The sequence below is a fragment of the Patiria miniata genome, unplaced genomic scaffold (assembly GCF_015706575.1).
Source record: "Patiria miniata isolate m_02_andy unplaced genomic scaffold, ASM1570657v1 HiC_scaffold_1, whole genome shotgun sequence".
NCBI classification, from domain to species: domain Eukaryota; kingdom Metazoa; phylum Echinodermata; class Asteroidea; order Valvatida; family Asterinidae; genus Patiria; species Patiria miniata.
The window spans coordinates 34,492,871-34,509,848 of NW_024037047.1; the positions used below are offsets into that span (position 1 = coordinate 34,492,871).

General features: G+C 39.9%; 1 long non-coding RNA gene across 1 annotated transcript; it reads left to right on the forward strand.

Annotated features, from left to right (window-relative positions):
• The first annotated feature begins 11,087 nt into the window (after positions 1-11,087).
• On the forward strand, positions 11,088-15,450 carry LOC119729096. Its single transcript, XR_005271185.1, has 4 exons — positions 11,088-11,209; positions 12,076-12,171; positions 13,330-13,413; positions 14,588-15,450. It is a non-coding gene; the product is annotated as an uncharacterized LOC119729096 (long non-coding RNA).
• Positions 15,451-16,978: the final 1,528 nt, after the last annotated feature.

Sequence of the window (16,978 nt, forward strand, 5' to 3'; positions counted from 1 at the left end):
ACACGTAAAATCAACTACAATACATGTACAGACATTCCCTCAATGAGCAGGATTGTAATTTGTAAATATTGGAAATGCCACATAACATTTGACAATTCGTGCGATGGTTTTCTTACCTTTGATCGCTGCTTTCAACGACGACGAATGAGACAGACAACAAGGAAAATGGCCTATATTTTTACAAATAAAGTTTGAGTCAAAAAAAGGAAACCCAAAGTTAGGACCATTTTTCAAATGAAGTTCTACATGTAGCATTTTTATAATCTAGCATATGAAAGCCCAAGTAATAACCTTTCTTTTAGTACAAAAATCATTCAAATCACTCAGGTACTTTTCAAGTTACGGAATTTTAAACGCAAACACCGTTTTAAAGTTCTGTCCACGGATCACGAAAAAGGTCAGTGTTCTTTCAGCAAAACGAAAACAATTCATCTCATGTACATCCCTATTTGAATTATATTCGTTTTGCTGAAAGGACACTTATTTTTTTTGTGATCCATAGGGAGAAACCTCGTTTAAAATTCCGTTACTTGAAAAGTACATGAGTGATTTGAGTGACTCTTGTACTAAAAGAAAGCTTATTGATTGGGCTTTTTATATGCTATATTTTGAAAGTGCTACATGCAGAACTTCATTGGGTTTCCTCTTGTTTTACTCACCCTTTACAAACTCAGGAGGCAAAGCGGTACATGTACTTACAAGTTCTCTCAATAAAACCACTTCTACTGTACAAAGAATATGTCGCTGTCAATTTACTGTGAAAGTGAAAGATGTATCATTATTAAGGAAGTGCTCTGAACAGGCAGAAACACGTGAGCTATCACCACATCGGGATGTAGTAAAACATCTATGAAACAAGTACATGTAGGGTGAATTACCCGGATGATTCCACTTCCATACAATGTCAGTGACATCCGATACTACTAGTCAAAACAAACTGTTCATCACGTTTTAATGATAATTACGCACTGGTAACAGTGTCAGGCAAGAAAGTTAAAGCGCACAAACTGGTTTAACTCGTTCGCACAATTCTTTAAAACTGACGGCAAGTCTTCGAAGTTCGTCTGCGCTCCAAACTAGTCATTTTAACTAAAGGCTGCAAGAATCCATCAACGAATACACCCATGTCAGTAAGTACTGAATCAGTTTTAAGAATGCTTCTTTCATTGCTGAACAAATCTTTAAAAAATGTGGACGCCTTACGATTCGATCCTATAACAGCATATTTTATTTTAGAATGATTCTGGTAGGACCTACGGTCAGACCTGGAGTTAACTTTTACGATTTTGTACTTTATGGCAGTCTAATCGATAGCACTATGCATCACCTATATTCATTGCTTACAAATCTATAACTTGGTTTACGGCCCCATTTGTAGAAACGTTGAGGGGTCTATTTTGTTTATCCTGGAGCTATTACTTCGGGGTATACACTATCGACACGAGAGTGGAACGGACATCTTTTATTCTTGTCTGCAACATAAGAAAACATAGAGCTGTGCGTCTATTTCAGAGACAGCATGAGGTATCAGTTGTGTTGATTTGGATGTTTATTACGGACAGGGTGAGTAACAAAAACAGCGGAACCCAAACCCCCAAAATATATTTCATTTAAACATATATGTAGCACCAAAAATAATAGCGACTGGAAAGCCAATTTCAGAAACTACTTTTAGATGAAAAAAATACTGAAATTGCTCAATCCGTTCAAAGAATATCACCATTTAAACGCAATGACCCTTAAACCTGTTTCGTCCAACCCCCCCCCCCCCCACCCCAAAGGAATTTATCGTGTGTTCTGACTGTTTGGAACAACAAAGAAAATGACACAGAAAACTTGTGTCAACGGCAACTGTAGTACACAATATATTTGTGAACAACCCTGCTTTGGCAAACTTTTTTTTTTTTAAAGACGGGCCTTCAAAAGGACTTTTACTTTTAAACTGAGGTTTTATCGCTGGTGATGTTTGAAGACAATTGTGACGAGGATTCTTGAAATAGTATTTTTGGACAAAAGAGGTTTTAGGGTCATCTAAGCGTAGTTTATGAACTTGGATTTACAGTCATAATTATTTTTGGTGCTACATACTTTTTTGAATTTGAAATACATTTTGGGTGTTTGGGTTCCGCTTTTTTTTTACTCACTCTGCATAATGCCGTATAGGGAATAGGTAACGATGACGCCAAACAGTCATTATAAGTGAAGAAAATAAGAAAAAGAAAGAAGCTTCTTTAAGCAAAACATGCAAATGTATGTATAATATTAAGTGAAGGAGCAAAGGACAAACAATTGCCATTTCCGGCAATGTGCCGAACAGCGGAAAAACCAAAACCACAATCTCTTTTATGTTCCGCATGGCAGATATAAATAAATACCTTTGGAAATCGAGGGAAATTCCAATTCAGCCTAATTCAGCCGACGCGACGCTCCTAACTATGCCCTGGTTACACGGGCCACAGTAAACAGTCTTTTGTAAACATAGCTTTATTTAAACTAATCTCGACGAGTTTTTAGGCAAGAATTGTATTACTCCATCACAATTTTGGCGTACGTGCGGTATGAACACTTGTTCATGGTTCACATTGAATATGAAGTCTGATGCCTAAAGATGCACAACAATAAATTAACACAAAAGCTAGTAATGCAAATATTGACTTTTTTTCCGAAAGGTACAATTAAACTTATGAGATGCAATGTGCAACCCCCCCCCCCCCCATCCTCCGCCATGGTCTATAATTTTTGAGCAAATTCGCTGATTAATTATGCAAGACAACCGCATCTTGACCGCTAGATTTTGACCAATCAGCGGGCGCTTTCTATATCGGGTCTTCGGTCATTCACCCGTTGTCGCATCGAGACATACATAACGGATAAAAAAAAAACCTAGACAGAGCAACAAGGGCTGTGGTCACGCGCTCTGTATTATGTTACGCAATACGCCCCGGCCGTTGTTGTATTATAAAACACTGCTGTCAAATCGACCAATCACACATTTAGTCCTGATTTGGGAATGAAATGACGTCACCATTTAGTAAAGTCGACTCCGATTGGCCGAGGCGCGAGATCGCATAAATCTGCATGCTTAGATATATCAGACGTTATGAGACTGGGCACCGAAGATAACGGGTGATACTCAGAATGGGAAGCGGGGATGAGATGAACAATAGGGTTCGTGACTCATAATCAGAGGGTCTGGGTTCGAATCCAGCTGCTGGTCATATGTTGTGTCCTCGGGCAAGCCACTTCACCCCCACTTGCCTCTCTCCACCCAGGAGTATAAATGGGTACCAGCATTAGCTGGGGAGTAACCTGCGATGGACTAGCATCCCGTCCAGGGACAGTACAAATATTAACAGTCGTTTCATTCTACTGAAACTGGAGATAAACGGAGATAAACATTGCTTGTGACAAACTTTTTTTTGTACTAATAGACACAGTCCTCCATTCTAATTCTTCTACGTTCGCTGTTTGAATAAAGTAACCATTGAAAACATATTAAAAATGTGAGTTATGAGGACAGGAGGTATAAGTTATTGGGTTTTTTTTTTAACTTTTGGAACTGTACCAATGTTAGCAACAAAATGTAATTAAGACAGATTCTTTTCACAAAAACGTAAAACGAAGTTTGTTTTCTCACACAAAACAACTCATTGTTGTTATTGCAATAAATGGAAATTGTACGATCTCGAACCCAACCCCCCAAAAGATGTTTTCCCTATTATTAATCCTCTTGGGAGGGTTTCTTGGGAAGGTTAATTTTATTGGGGGCCAAATTCTTTTTGAAAAGGGCACTTGCACATATCTGCTGAAATATAGACACGTTTTTCCCCCGGAAACTTGGCCTCCGTAAAATCAAATAAGGGGGGGGGGGGGGGGGGGGGCTGGTGCCATCTGTCGATGGGGTACCGTTCAAAACGACGATTGTTCACGCTAAAGGACAATATATAGTGCTTCTAACGGAGATACATGCACGAAATTGACAAAAAATGCACCCGCAACGGCCGATGGCACCAAAAAGGACACCATAATATTAAAAAGGGCACTTGTTCAGAAAAAAGGGCACTTGTTAAAAAAGGGCACTCTTTACAAAATTTGGGGGGGAGTAAGCGCTGGCTACGCCTATGCATTTGAAGTAGGGTATAAGGTAGATTCCTGCTGGTGTGCTTAACAATATCAGTAAAATTGTTCAGAAATTGCCCCTCGGCATCGAGCCTGTTTACAATGTGTGATTCAATCATTCTTGTAAAAAAAAAAAGCTGAATGCGGAACCTTCCCCCGAAGAGACCGGAATCCACAGTTGCTAAATGCGGAACCTTCCCCGGAAAGACCGGGGATTTCCCCCCCATTCATGGGGTGACACTCTATAACAAAATACCTCGGTTACCACGGGCAACTATCGTAAACAATTTTGCCAAGGTGTCTGGCCTGAAAAGGGGTTGGTCGGGTCAGCGTTTGCCTCATCATAGAGCAAGGGTCTTGTGTACTTAAGGCTCGCGAGATTGCCAAAACAGGCTCAAATGAATTGGCTTCTGGGTGAATTCTGACCCCGTTACATCAAAACAAAAAAAAAGAGGGAAAAGTCTGGAAACTCCCCTGTGCATTCCAACAATGGAAATAATTAGATGAACAAGGTTGTGTGCACGAGGAGGTGCTGGGTGGCTTACCCATCAACGTTTTTACTTAAAGGGGAGATACAACATTTGCAAACATCACGAAACGAAATGATCAAATTATCACGAAATATCTTGCTGGATTGTTAGGGAATGACAGTCTAAAACATCCCGTAAAATTGTGGCTCCTGGTGTGCTGACATTTTCAAGAAAACTTGTGTTTTTCCATTGATGGTCGGCCGACCAGCATTGGAGTAAAACTGGCTTTTTTTCAAAAACTGCTCCTATCTTTTCATTTTTAGTTATTCGCAATTTCAGTTCATTGCAAATAATAACACCGGAGTCTTATATAGCGCACGTGTCTACAAACAATTAGGTACTCAAGGCACTGGTAATTATGTCAATTTTTCAAAGACATGTTAATGAAGTTTATGAAATATGTGAGACCCATAATGTAGCACCTTTTATGAAGGGCATATAACTTGCTGGGTGCATATTGATAAAGAAACTATGTTATCTCAAGGTTGGATTGTCTCATCAGTGGGCAAGACGTTTTTCTCATCGTGGTCAACTTTTAATTTTGTTTTTATTTCATTTGTTTTTCATGCATTTTGTTCGCTTCCAATAACTTACACCATTCAAAATCCACTAAAATGCTCAAAACCAAAATGTTTTTTTTCCCCAAAAATCGGTCAATTTACTGAAAAGGGCGAATCGGGGGGGGGGGGGGGGGCAACGGGGGCCAAGGCCCCCAAAACGAACCCATGTCTTTTTTAAGTGACGTCGCCAAAATACGCCCCATCTTTTCCTCAAAATAATTTGGTTAAAGTGGTCAGTAATTGCCTCAGATCGCACCACAGAGCATCTAGAATTCGACATTTTTTCGAGGCCCTTATGCGGGCCCCGAACCCTCGCCGTAATATTTTGGACCCACTTTTTGGGGGGCCAAAATTGTTTTGCACCCCCCCCCCAAAAAAAAAATGTGTTCTGGATCCGCCATTGTTGACTGATTGTTGAAAATCACCTATACATTTCTTGATTTCATTTCAATGACAACAAGCTACGCAGAATGTTGAGTATTAGTATGATCTTTAATCCAAATTATTATTTTTTAACTATTTGGTAGGTTACTTTATGGGGATAAATGCATACGATCCTGTATGCCTTTAATAATGCTCGTAATGTACACACGTCTATAATCAACTACAACTACAGGTTCACACTTTTCTACAATGCTTACTAAGTGCGTAAGTTGAAATCGTGTCATCAACATCCTCAACATAAAATATATTGTGCATTATATGTGTTCGTTTAAAGGGAATGTACATCATTGGCTTTTGCTGTAATTTTCAGAAATGAACTATTTAAGGGGTAAGTATAATAGATCAAACATTGTTTAACTGAAATGTTTGAAGTTTTGTGTTCGAAAATGCTTGAAAAACCAAGAAAAACACAACTGTTTATGTAGTCTGGTTCCATGACTCCACTAAAGATAAAATGGATCAATTATAGATGTCGGAAAATTGTAAGATAAGGGAACCAGTCTAGCTGGCCTGCACCCGTTCATGAACATTTAACCAATAGCAAACAACATTTGGACTGAAAAAACAATTGTAAATTGGGAGCAGTAGTTGAAAAATAGTTAGGTTTTTCCAACAGTGGTTGGCCGACCACCGTTGGAAATGTATACAAAAATACAATTTTCTTGAAAATGACCCGACACCAGGTGCCATAATTTTACAGGATACTTTAGACTGTTATTACCAACATCCTTGTAAGGTAATTCGTAAAAACTTGGTAGTTTTATTTTTCGCTGTTTGCAAATGTTGTATATTCCCTTTAAAATTTAATTCACGTGCCCTCATTGGACTGAGACTTTAGTTTCGCTAAAACTTGTGTAGGCCAAGTATAGACCTATTGACACCAACATTATACAAGAATGTAGTGGGAATAATAAAGTAATAAAATCTGGTAGCATGGTAACCATGGACATATGTGACAAACAGAAAAATGCCAAACTATTAAAAAAAAAAGAGTTTTTAACAGAACACAATAGATTTATTTGGTTGGTTCCAACATTTCTCACCACCACAATATTCTGATAATTTACACGATTCGAATATATTTACATAGAAAAAAAGCTTTAGATGAAATGACGAGAAAACCAGTTGTATGACTACAGCTATACAGTAGCAGACACATTGACGTATACGGCTCAGAAAAAAAAAGGAATCCACTTGACATCTATGTTTGTTTTCAGTCCAAATAACGTTTTCGTTACAGTAGAAGTTGAACATAATTATTTGTACTTACCCACCGTCTTGGTCGATAATCCGGCACAAACTTTATCAGGAAGTTGGTCTGCTCATGCAGTATCAGTTAAATTTCACGTCTAATGGACTACACGAAGCGTGCCTCGTATTCCCGGGAACTACGCAGGCGCATACATTACGGCTGAACGGCATTCATTTGTACATGACCTGCACAATAAATTATTTTCAGCGCACAATGGGGAATATTCGTCATGCACATTTGCAACGAGAGTTTTCAGATGGCAATATTTTTTTTCTTGCGGACATGTTCCTCCCAACATTTTTCCAATTAACTAACAAAGATAATCTTTATTACAAGGGTCTGTCGGTCGCTATTTGTATTATGATCAATTCCTCCCAAAGATTTGAGGATGCTGTTGCAGATCCGGGATTTTTCAAAAGGGGGTTTGGCTGGGGTGTTGAAGTCCAAGATACCTTCTTTTGGGGGGGGGGGGGGGGGGGGGGGGGGGGAGGGTTTTTTTTTTGGGGGGGGGGTGTGGTGGTGGGGGGTGGCGGGGGGGGGGGGCTGGGCGGGGGCTTGGGGGGTTGGCTGGGGCTGGGATTGGCTAGGGGCTGGGAATTGACTGGGGTGCTGGGGGCTGGGGGGTGGCTGGGGGTGTTATATATTACATGTTCAGTCAACACATAAAAATACCGATGTTTGAAGCAGTGAATCGAGATTTTTTTCAATATTGAGTGATGACGTAATTCAGGCCATTGCTCTCAAATAAGGTCCAGGATAGTCGTCTTCGACTGAATCGCTTTATCACTGACATTGGCCAACTAAGGATACCCCATTACCAAAACTGGGCTAAATTTGCCACGACACTGTGTATATAGTATGCATGAAAGGCACGTGGCGGATCTACGGGGGTGGGCCGTTTAGGGGGTCTAATCATACAGGAAAAAGTACATGCCTGCTACACCCCCCCCCCCTCCCCTCTGAGCTCAAGCTGGAATCGCACCTTAAATGACTTGCAGTAAACAATCATTTTGAACCGATTGAACATAATTGTGTGCCCTCTGGGACCTGCTAGGCGTGTCTTGCCTTGTCTTGTTTCTATTATGTAAATAATTACTGGTGGCACTTGTCTGTCGGGGTGGGGGGGGGGGGTGCCGATCCGCAATTGTGTTGAAGTATAGACTGAGCTGTCATGGGAACAAACACATGACGTTCTTAAACCGACACCTGCCGAAATTTCATGAATCTGCTTTGCATCAGATTACATAATGTAATCTCTTTCACTTCACTTTATTAGAAGTCCTTTTCTGCTTACCAGCTCCGGGGATAAGGTTTCGGTTGGCAGTAGTCCAGGCCTACTTGAATTGTACAGCACTTGAAAAGTGCCATGGCCTATCGGTTAAAAACAGTGCACTAATGCTCTGGTGTTTCAGAGGCAACAGTGACGTGGGTTCGAGCCCGGGCCCGGCCACTTGTGCCAGCAAGGCACTTGCTTCGTCCTTCGGATGGGACGTAAAGCCGTAGGTCCCGTGTGTTGTATAATAATGCACGTTAAAGAACCCAGTACATCGATAAGAGAAGGGGTTCGCCCCGGTGTTTCTGGCAGTGCGATTATCTTCAGCACTTGTAAGGAAGAGGAAGTGTGAAACAAACAGCTCAGTGGAATTTCAGTTCCCAAGTTCCCATATTGAAGTTAGTTCTGCTTTTACTTTGTATTATACATGTAGTTTGCAGCTCCCGATCTCGTGCATAAAGTCATTAAGGTATTTAGCATAATGTCATATCAACAGCACTATATCAAAACTATTAGACACCAACGAATATACAAAACACATCCAGGAAATAAACATAATAGTCGCATAACGGATGTGGGATATGTGTGTGCTATCATTTGATCAATTTACTTTCACTCTTGATGTTAAATACAGATCTGCTGGTCTTTACTCGAGACGCTCACAAGTTCAGCCGTGTGAACAAAAAAAGGCAGTACACGACCTGTATAGGCCTAGTCTGTATACAACTTTGTTTTAGCATGTGTGAGCTAGTGTCTCAGTAATAACCATCAGCAAAATGATGAATTCTGCACTAAAACATTTGAGCCAGTTTGAAGTAGATCTGGGTGAACTTTCTTCGTGAAAAAGAAATACACTCCTTCCGTGGGAGAGACTGTCAAGTCTGAGCCCAACGACCCCAAGAATTCAAATTTCCAGAACTGTTGCACGCAATCACCTTTTGAGTGGTATTATGTGTTAATCTTTTCAGAGGATTCGATTTTGGTTTCCCGCATCTGGAGATAAACCATGCTTTCCTTCGGCTGTGTTATCGTCATCATCTTGGCTGCCCATTTACCACAATCACAGTAAGTTGTTCCGTCCCAAGTGCGAAGAAAATTCTGATAATTTTCTCGATCAAATGTAAGACTCTGGAATTATTGTCAACCCCACTTCCACAGCGGCTGTACATCATTGGTTGGTCATTATATATGCGGTGATATTTTCTTAAATATCACAGCGATTCGATTTTGTTTCAGTGGAATTAGCAATGGTGTTTAAAGTAAGGAGAATTTAAAGTGAGACATTCTTGACGAAAACCTTAAAATAATTAACCGAATTACAAACCGTAATTAACAGAGTTGCGTCGGCTCAAAGTTGCAAAAGAGTGGTGTTAGAAATTCGTATTGTAACAAAACATTGCCGCTCAGAAGATGAGTGTACTGAAGTTACAAGATTACACATGGATTTACTAAAATATCCTCACTATTTTTCTTTTCATTTTGCTGTACGCAAATCTCAGTATTTCTGAAAATAAAAAAATGGACAAATAAAGTTTTGTTGTATTTCCTCTTCACCAGTGTTGTTAGACCACATTTAAGCCAGTGTTTCAACTGCTTTCTGGAAACTTCTATCTATACAAATATTCAAAGGTATAATATTTGTGATAAAAATGTGATAACCATAATTGACTGAAAATGACGTTATAAATTGTATACAAGGGGAACTGTCTGTGAATACGGATGCCCTCAGCGCTACTCAACGAAGTGTGGATTGTTTGGCTGGAAGCGCTGTGCAAGATACAGGTGAGCATGTAAATACGGTTGTCACGCGTGCTGATTATGTGATATCTGTAAAGCAAGCAAACCCGTCTCTGGATCTCTGGATTGTGACCGATTAAGGGGTGTGCGCTGATTAAAAACAACATGGCGCACATGCATGCTGTAAGGTTGGAGTACAGCAACCTCGCCCCCAGTGCTTACTATATTTCAGCCTCGTTTCCAATAGTACGACAGTGGTGGGCGCGTACTGCTCAACACCCTGGGGCCGAGGTTGGGAGTACGGTTCTTTTTTTAGTTGCCTTTACAAAATGTGCCCGAATTTGTCTTTGAAATTGAAACGATGTATGTAGGGATCCATAACAGCTGACAATTGAATCAAAATCGTCAGCTGGTGGCTGTCGATCAATCAGTAGCACTTGTGTCGTTACAGATATTGCGTCTAGCATAAACTTTGGATGAGGAAATCTATTATTCAGACGTTCTCCAGTGGGCTCCGTATATTGAAAAACCCGTGTCATTATGACGGAACAACGTTTCATAAAATTGTGTGATTTCTTTTAATAGGACGTGACAGCAATACGCTTCATACGCTTTCATAATTCAAAAATTAGACAACAATTACACTTGATGTTGAACATCCTTGAAAAACAACGCTATTTATGATAGCGTGGCGTGTCCTTCAATATCTGAAAAATTGAAGTTCGTAAACCAACGTTTGAATTTGCGAACTTAGACGAACATTTTATATTTTTCTTCGCAAGGCCTAAAGGTCTACAAAAATACGTGGGTGGAGGACAAAATCCAATGTAAAATCTTCCTGACGCAAATTCCATATGTAAAAAAATATTTTTTTTGGACACAACCATTGTTTGAATTTTGCCTAAAATATTTATCTTGAAGTCCGTAGTGATGGCGAGTTAACGACACACTACACGTTTGAACACGGTTCACTCTTACAAGTTGTACGAGAGGGTCACCTAATATACCAGTAGTGCCAACGCGGGATTGTGAATTAAAAATATAACAAAGCGTGCGACCGGCCACGGAAAAGGGAATCTCCACATTCCATGTTTGCATCACCTTTGACCGTACTGCGCATGTTGCTTCAGCGAATGGAACAAAAGAACGCACAGACAAAAAAAGACCGGTACAGAGTGCAGTCTCGCTGGGCAGATCATGTAAGCCCTATGGGGCTATACTGACGCCTGTTCTCATGTAACGATGAAACACCAGCAGAAGTTGCCGGACAACGAGCCCGCCTGACCTACTACAGGTAAAAAATCCTCAAGTATTCCCTTCTTTTTCGTGCGTATTTTTATTGTAAGAATTATTGCTAGTATTGTTTAGGACTAAATAATATGCAGGATAATATACGTGCTGATATATTTTGTAGATTTTATTTTTTTCGACAAAATTAACTTTAGGTTTTCCTGTCCAGTTTCATACCTTGCTCAGTCGGTTATGCAAAGCTTTAAAAAAAATCGCATGGAAATTCGATTTAAATTTTACAAAAGGAACTCAGTTATGTTCAAGAAAAGCAAAACATGACTTTTAAGAAAGACTTATAAAGTAATGTATGGCTATTTCAAAGCAAACCACGAATGCTTGAGTAGGAAATATGAAATATGCATAACAAAACTGTCAAAGGTATAAAGCGTCTAAGTAAGAGAAGGGGCAATATGACTTTTTAAAAAATTATATGTAATAAAGATCAAACCAGTTTGTTAATTGGCGCATACGTGTAGATACAATGTCATCTATAAATAAAAGATATAATAACAATCATATCAATTTCTTAACATTAAACTGATTTTCTCATCGCCAATACAATTGACGTTTAGTGAAATGTAAGTATCAAACTTACTTGACTTCTGTACTCTGTAGTTCTATTGAACTCTTGTTGTAAATTGATACGCGAATTCAATGCGAACTCGAAAACCAACAAAATGGGATTTGCTTGCATGGACAATTTTGACAACTGGATTATTGGAAAAGTACGCGGAATTAAATGTTCTAACTGCGTATTGGAACTGTATTCGTGCCCGGATCTCTGAACTTGACTTCTTGAAATGGGATGAGCATTTTGTCTGATTGAGTGAAAAGTTGTGAAATTAGACGGGAATATTATGGTTATTTCAGGACGAATCGACTCTGCTTTGCCATCTTACTGGAGAACATCATGATTTTCGTCGGCTGTTTTGTAATCCTTCTGGCTGTCAGTTTACCACTCTCACAGTAAGTGTCACTGAATATTTTATTCAGAGTACGCCCCCCCCCCCATGAAATCAAACCGTCCGGTGTGATAATAATGAGGCGATTATAATCCACAATAAAATCCTCTTTTAGCTTTTTATATCGTCTCAAGTCCAGATTAATTCCAGTCAGATTTTCTAATTTTGAGGAGATTGACTATGTTGTAAAATAATAACACAGAGAAACGTGAGAAATGATTATTTTGCTTAAATACCCAATGAATGAATCGAAAAATGTTGGTTTGAGAAACACATGGTACTAGTACTATATTGTTGAAATTGTAACTGAGGATGTACTAGTCATTCAAAATGTCCTATAAATGTGCGTACATTCTGAAAGCAAGTACGAATATTTTAGAGTTTGTATTTTGCATGTATATCTTCCTTTCGCCAGTGTTCAGTGTTGAAGACCCCGGAAAGGCCAAAAATAAATAGTTCTGCTTCCCATTACATGACATTCGAAAACAGGTACAGGTAGGTAGGGATTCTTATTTTTTGTTGGTCACTTTTTTTTAATGTACGATCATGGAGGCATCTGCGTGTAGTCAAGAGTAAAAGGTAGAAATTGATGGTTTTGGGTTTTTCTTCTCATTTTCCCCATAAAACAATAAGGGTAGGGGCTGTCAGAATAGTGTAGGTAGGGAAACCGGAAGCAGAACTATTTCTTTTCGGCCTAAAGACCGATTACTTATACTCGGCGCGAAAGCGAACGTGAATTTGTGCAAATTCCGAAGTTGAACATAATTTCGCAGCGAATGTTAATGACGTCAAACTCGCTTTGCATTCGCATGAAGTATGAACAGGGCTTTAGACTAACTTTAGGACTACTCGCTGAAAACAACTCAGTCAAAATATTGACTGATTTTCCTATATAGTTTACTGAAAATCGAATAGGAATTTAGTTAAAACATGCAAAGTTTCATGATATGACTAGAAAAAGCAGTTGGATTTGATTCCAATTTTAGCTATTCGCATAACTTTTTCCTAAGTAATATAGTCAATAATACTGATTGGAAAAATATAGTCAGATTGACTGATTTTCAGTTGCACCCAGCTGACCCTGAATAGCTAGTCAAATTTAACTGGTATGTAGTCAAATCTGACTTGTGCTTATATGTGTTCCCCTTGTGTGTTTTTAAAGGGGAGATGTATGTGGATACGGATGCTCTCAGCGCTACTCAACGTCGTGTGGGTTGTTTGGCTGGGATCGCTGTACCAGACACAGGTAAGCATAATTGCCATGCATTCTTGGGATACACCTGCTATATCTATAGAGGGGACACATTTTCCGGTGGGGGGGGGGGGTACATACCCTGGAGAGGGACACAAGGGTTGATCGGGAGGGGGGGCAACGGGGGTCATCCCCCCCCCAAAAAAAACCGAACCCAACTTCTTCTTTTTTAAGTGACCTAGCAAAACAGGCAGGCACTGCGTACACCACCATCTTTTCCTCAAAACGATTTAGTTAAAGTGGTCAGAAATGGTCTCAGATCGCACCACAGAGCATCTACAATCCACAAAAAATTCCCGGAACCCCATCCCGTAATGTTTGGGACCCACTTTTTGGGGGGCCCAAGTCCCCCCCCCCCCCCCCCGGAAAAAAAAGGAAATTGTGTTCTTGATCCCCCCTTTGGGGACAACATTTAAAAGGTTAACCTGTCCCCGGGCAGATTTATAGAGTCGACGCAATGGACGACTCTAAGTAAATCTGTCCGGGGCAGATTTACGGGGGGTCGGAGGGGAGCAGAATAAACTTTTACAATACTGGCCTTGATTTTAAGTAGATCGATACGGGCACGCTATAAAAGCTACCATGAAGACCCCTTTTAGTGACAAAAGCATAATTGATATTAGCTGTTGTTGAGATATGTTTTCACCAAACGACAGCCACAAAATGATTTCAAAACTTTTTATCCGATGGTCGAGTACACCGAGTTTCACTAGTTCGCATAGATTTTCGGAAGGGAGAGGTCAGTTTTTCGCACGATATTTCTCTTTCACGTCACGTCAGGCAACTTATCAGTTTCCATATATTCATAAGCATAAGTTCCGAGAGCCATAACAGGAAGGAATTGAAGAGGTATGGCAATGAACCTCCGGACTCGGGGCTTCCAATTCTGAGCATTTTGGATGATATTGGGCTCGAAAGTGGCACTATTTTACCATGTTATGGAGGGCTACTTTTCCGCTTTGAAGAAAATAGGGGTCGTATTCTTTGGGTGAGAATATCTCGAAAAGTCAATGGTCATTCCACCAAAAAAAAAAAAAAAAGGAAAGATGACACATTGATCATCATTTTGTCTGTGCAACTTGAATACCTGTGAGAGTTCTGAGTAATTTTTTTTTTAATTTGAAGTATGCGCATTTAGCACTGGTGTCTATGGGATTTTTTTTTGCAGGGTTGCACCCTGTAAGCGCCGTGGACGGCTCCTACTAGACTGCGCATGTATGTTTCTCTGCGAGTCGCTCCCATTTTCCACCGGTGGAAAATGAGTGCGCCCTCTTGTGACTCAACAGTACAGTGACCGCGCTCCACGAAACTTGCAGCCAATCAGTGATAAGGCAAGGGAAAGGTCGAACAATCCAATCACATTTTAAAAAGGGGGCGGGGTTTTAGGACAACTAATTAGTGTAAGTGAGATAGTGTGAGTAATGCTAATCAGCACTAAGGGAGATTGGAATCAGCACTGTCGCCACTGACAGACCGGTGCTGATTGGCCAGGGGGATGCATCGGTAAAACCGCTCGGATGACAAAGGTCTGTAACAATACGTTATATTTTGGGGTTGCCTTTGCATCGGGGGGGGGGGAATACGCCTGTCATTTACTTTCAAAACCACAAATAATTCAAAATTTGTGACTTTAACATGCATAAATGTGGAATTTTTAGTTAGTTTGTTTAGATGTCTTATTTTAACTCAGCACTTTAAAATCAAATTCTATGTTGGTTGAAATTTAGAAAATAATACAGGGAGAGCGTTTTCAACTGTGTGATAGTATGGTACGCTGACTAATTTTCACCAAACCCAATTACCATTCATAATATCAAATTATAGCGTTCTAGACAAAAACGCTAGGGCCTAAAAGGGAACATTTTTCTGGAATGTGTTACAGGCGCAATTTTCCATTTTTCTGGATGTCATCCGTATCTTACTTATCCTTTTTTCCCAGGGCCGCGGTATGTCCCTAAAGTAGCGGGTTAAACGTCAATTTTCTTCTCAATAACTTCTTTCTTTTCTTGCACCAAGTATACGCCTAGTACAAGGCAGGTTTATTTTGCGATCCGCGCATTGTACATGCGACTCAAAACCTCGAGTGGATGAGCTGCATATGCTTTTGAAATCAGCTTGTTTATTCTTTTACCACAGTAAGAACAGTTCAGATGCCATCAGATTTTAGAAGTTTACTCCTTAGTTCGCTGACCAGATATCAAATCCATATTTGAATTTGAATTTGTATTATTCCGCATGAAACAATCTTGGGTGTTTGTACTCTTCGATATGCAGGCCCACCAGCACTATAACCTCTTGAACTGTTTAAATCTAATCGTTATATTTAAACCAAGGCTATTTTTGCTCTGTCGATCTTCGCATCATTCATGAAAATGTTTCAATTGTGTTACTCTTTGATAAGTTATTGAAGCTTGAAATTTAATCATTAATTGTATATGTATTGATACCCCTGTTTGCATGTGAACGTTTCACAATCTTCTTAATGTTAAAACTCATGACATAATTACATTCATTTATTTCAAATAGCTATCGCGCCGTAAGGTTGTAAACAAAGTTGTTAACGTTAAAAATTGTACACGTTTAACATTAGAGACACACTCTTTGAACAAAATTGGTTCGGTTAACTTATTCCTTATGATGGGACTTGCGGTTTGGCCGAAGTCAATTTAGCGTGATCGGCTGACTGATAAGGTTTACGCACAAAACCCCGATCCAACGAGGTTTTTGTATAGAAAGCTGCCGAACCACATTTTGCGAGAGTGTATCCGTAATGCGGTTGAAGCCTGCCGGTAATGCTGAGCTGCCAAAGTTACCAATGGCATCCCTACATTTTCTCGCGCAAATAGGACCCATATTTGGACCCTAATTTTATCAAATCTGCTCTTAGATATTAGCCCAAAAGCTAGGGAGATGATCCTCGGCTATATTCGCACGATTCCACCGATTTTTAAACTAGACGGTCTCGTTTTTTACAAAAAAATTGTGGGGGCACAAATTAACGACTCGCGTAGAAATGTTTGAAACCCTAATCAAAATTATTGCGCCCGCTGTCGGTTTTATTGCGCCACTTCTGATATATCTTCTGTCTAGCGCCCCCCCCCCCAGCCACCCCCCACCACCCCCCACCACCACCACATCGAAAAATATTAGTAATTAAATACTGTTTAAAAATTTGCTCGTTCATTCAGACATTCATGAAGCATATTCAAACTGATTGGATGTTTCCAAAGTGTCTTTCCCATTTGCAAATTGTTTTTAAAGCCCATGGGGGCATGCAAATTGTGATTTGGCCGGCGTATGAAAATTCGGGTCTTTTTATTGGACAATCTTAAAAGGTAGAACCTAGGAGCCTAGCAGATTTTTTTTTATTTCCGTTTAAGAGTAAAGATTTCCCTTACAAAAACACCTAATTATTTTATATTCCCTGACGTGCCTTTTTGTGCGCACCCCGCCCCCCCCCCCCCATCGCCCATAAATAATAAAACGTCATTTCAGCCGGGTTTTGTTACTTTTGTAGTAGCTTGACCTCCCCCGCCAACAACTAAAACAAAAATAGGCA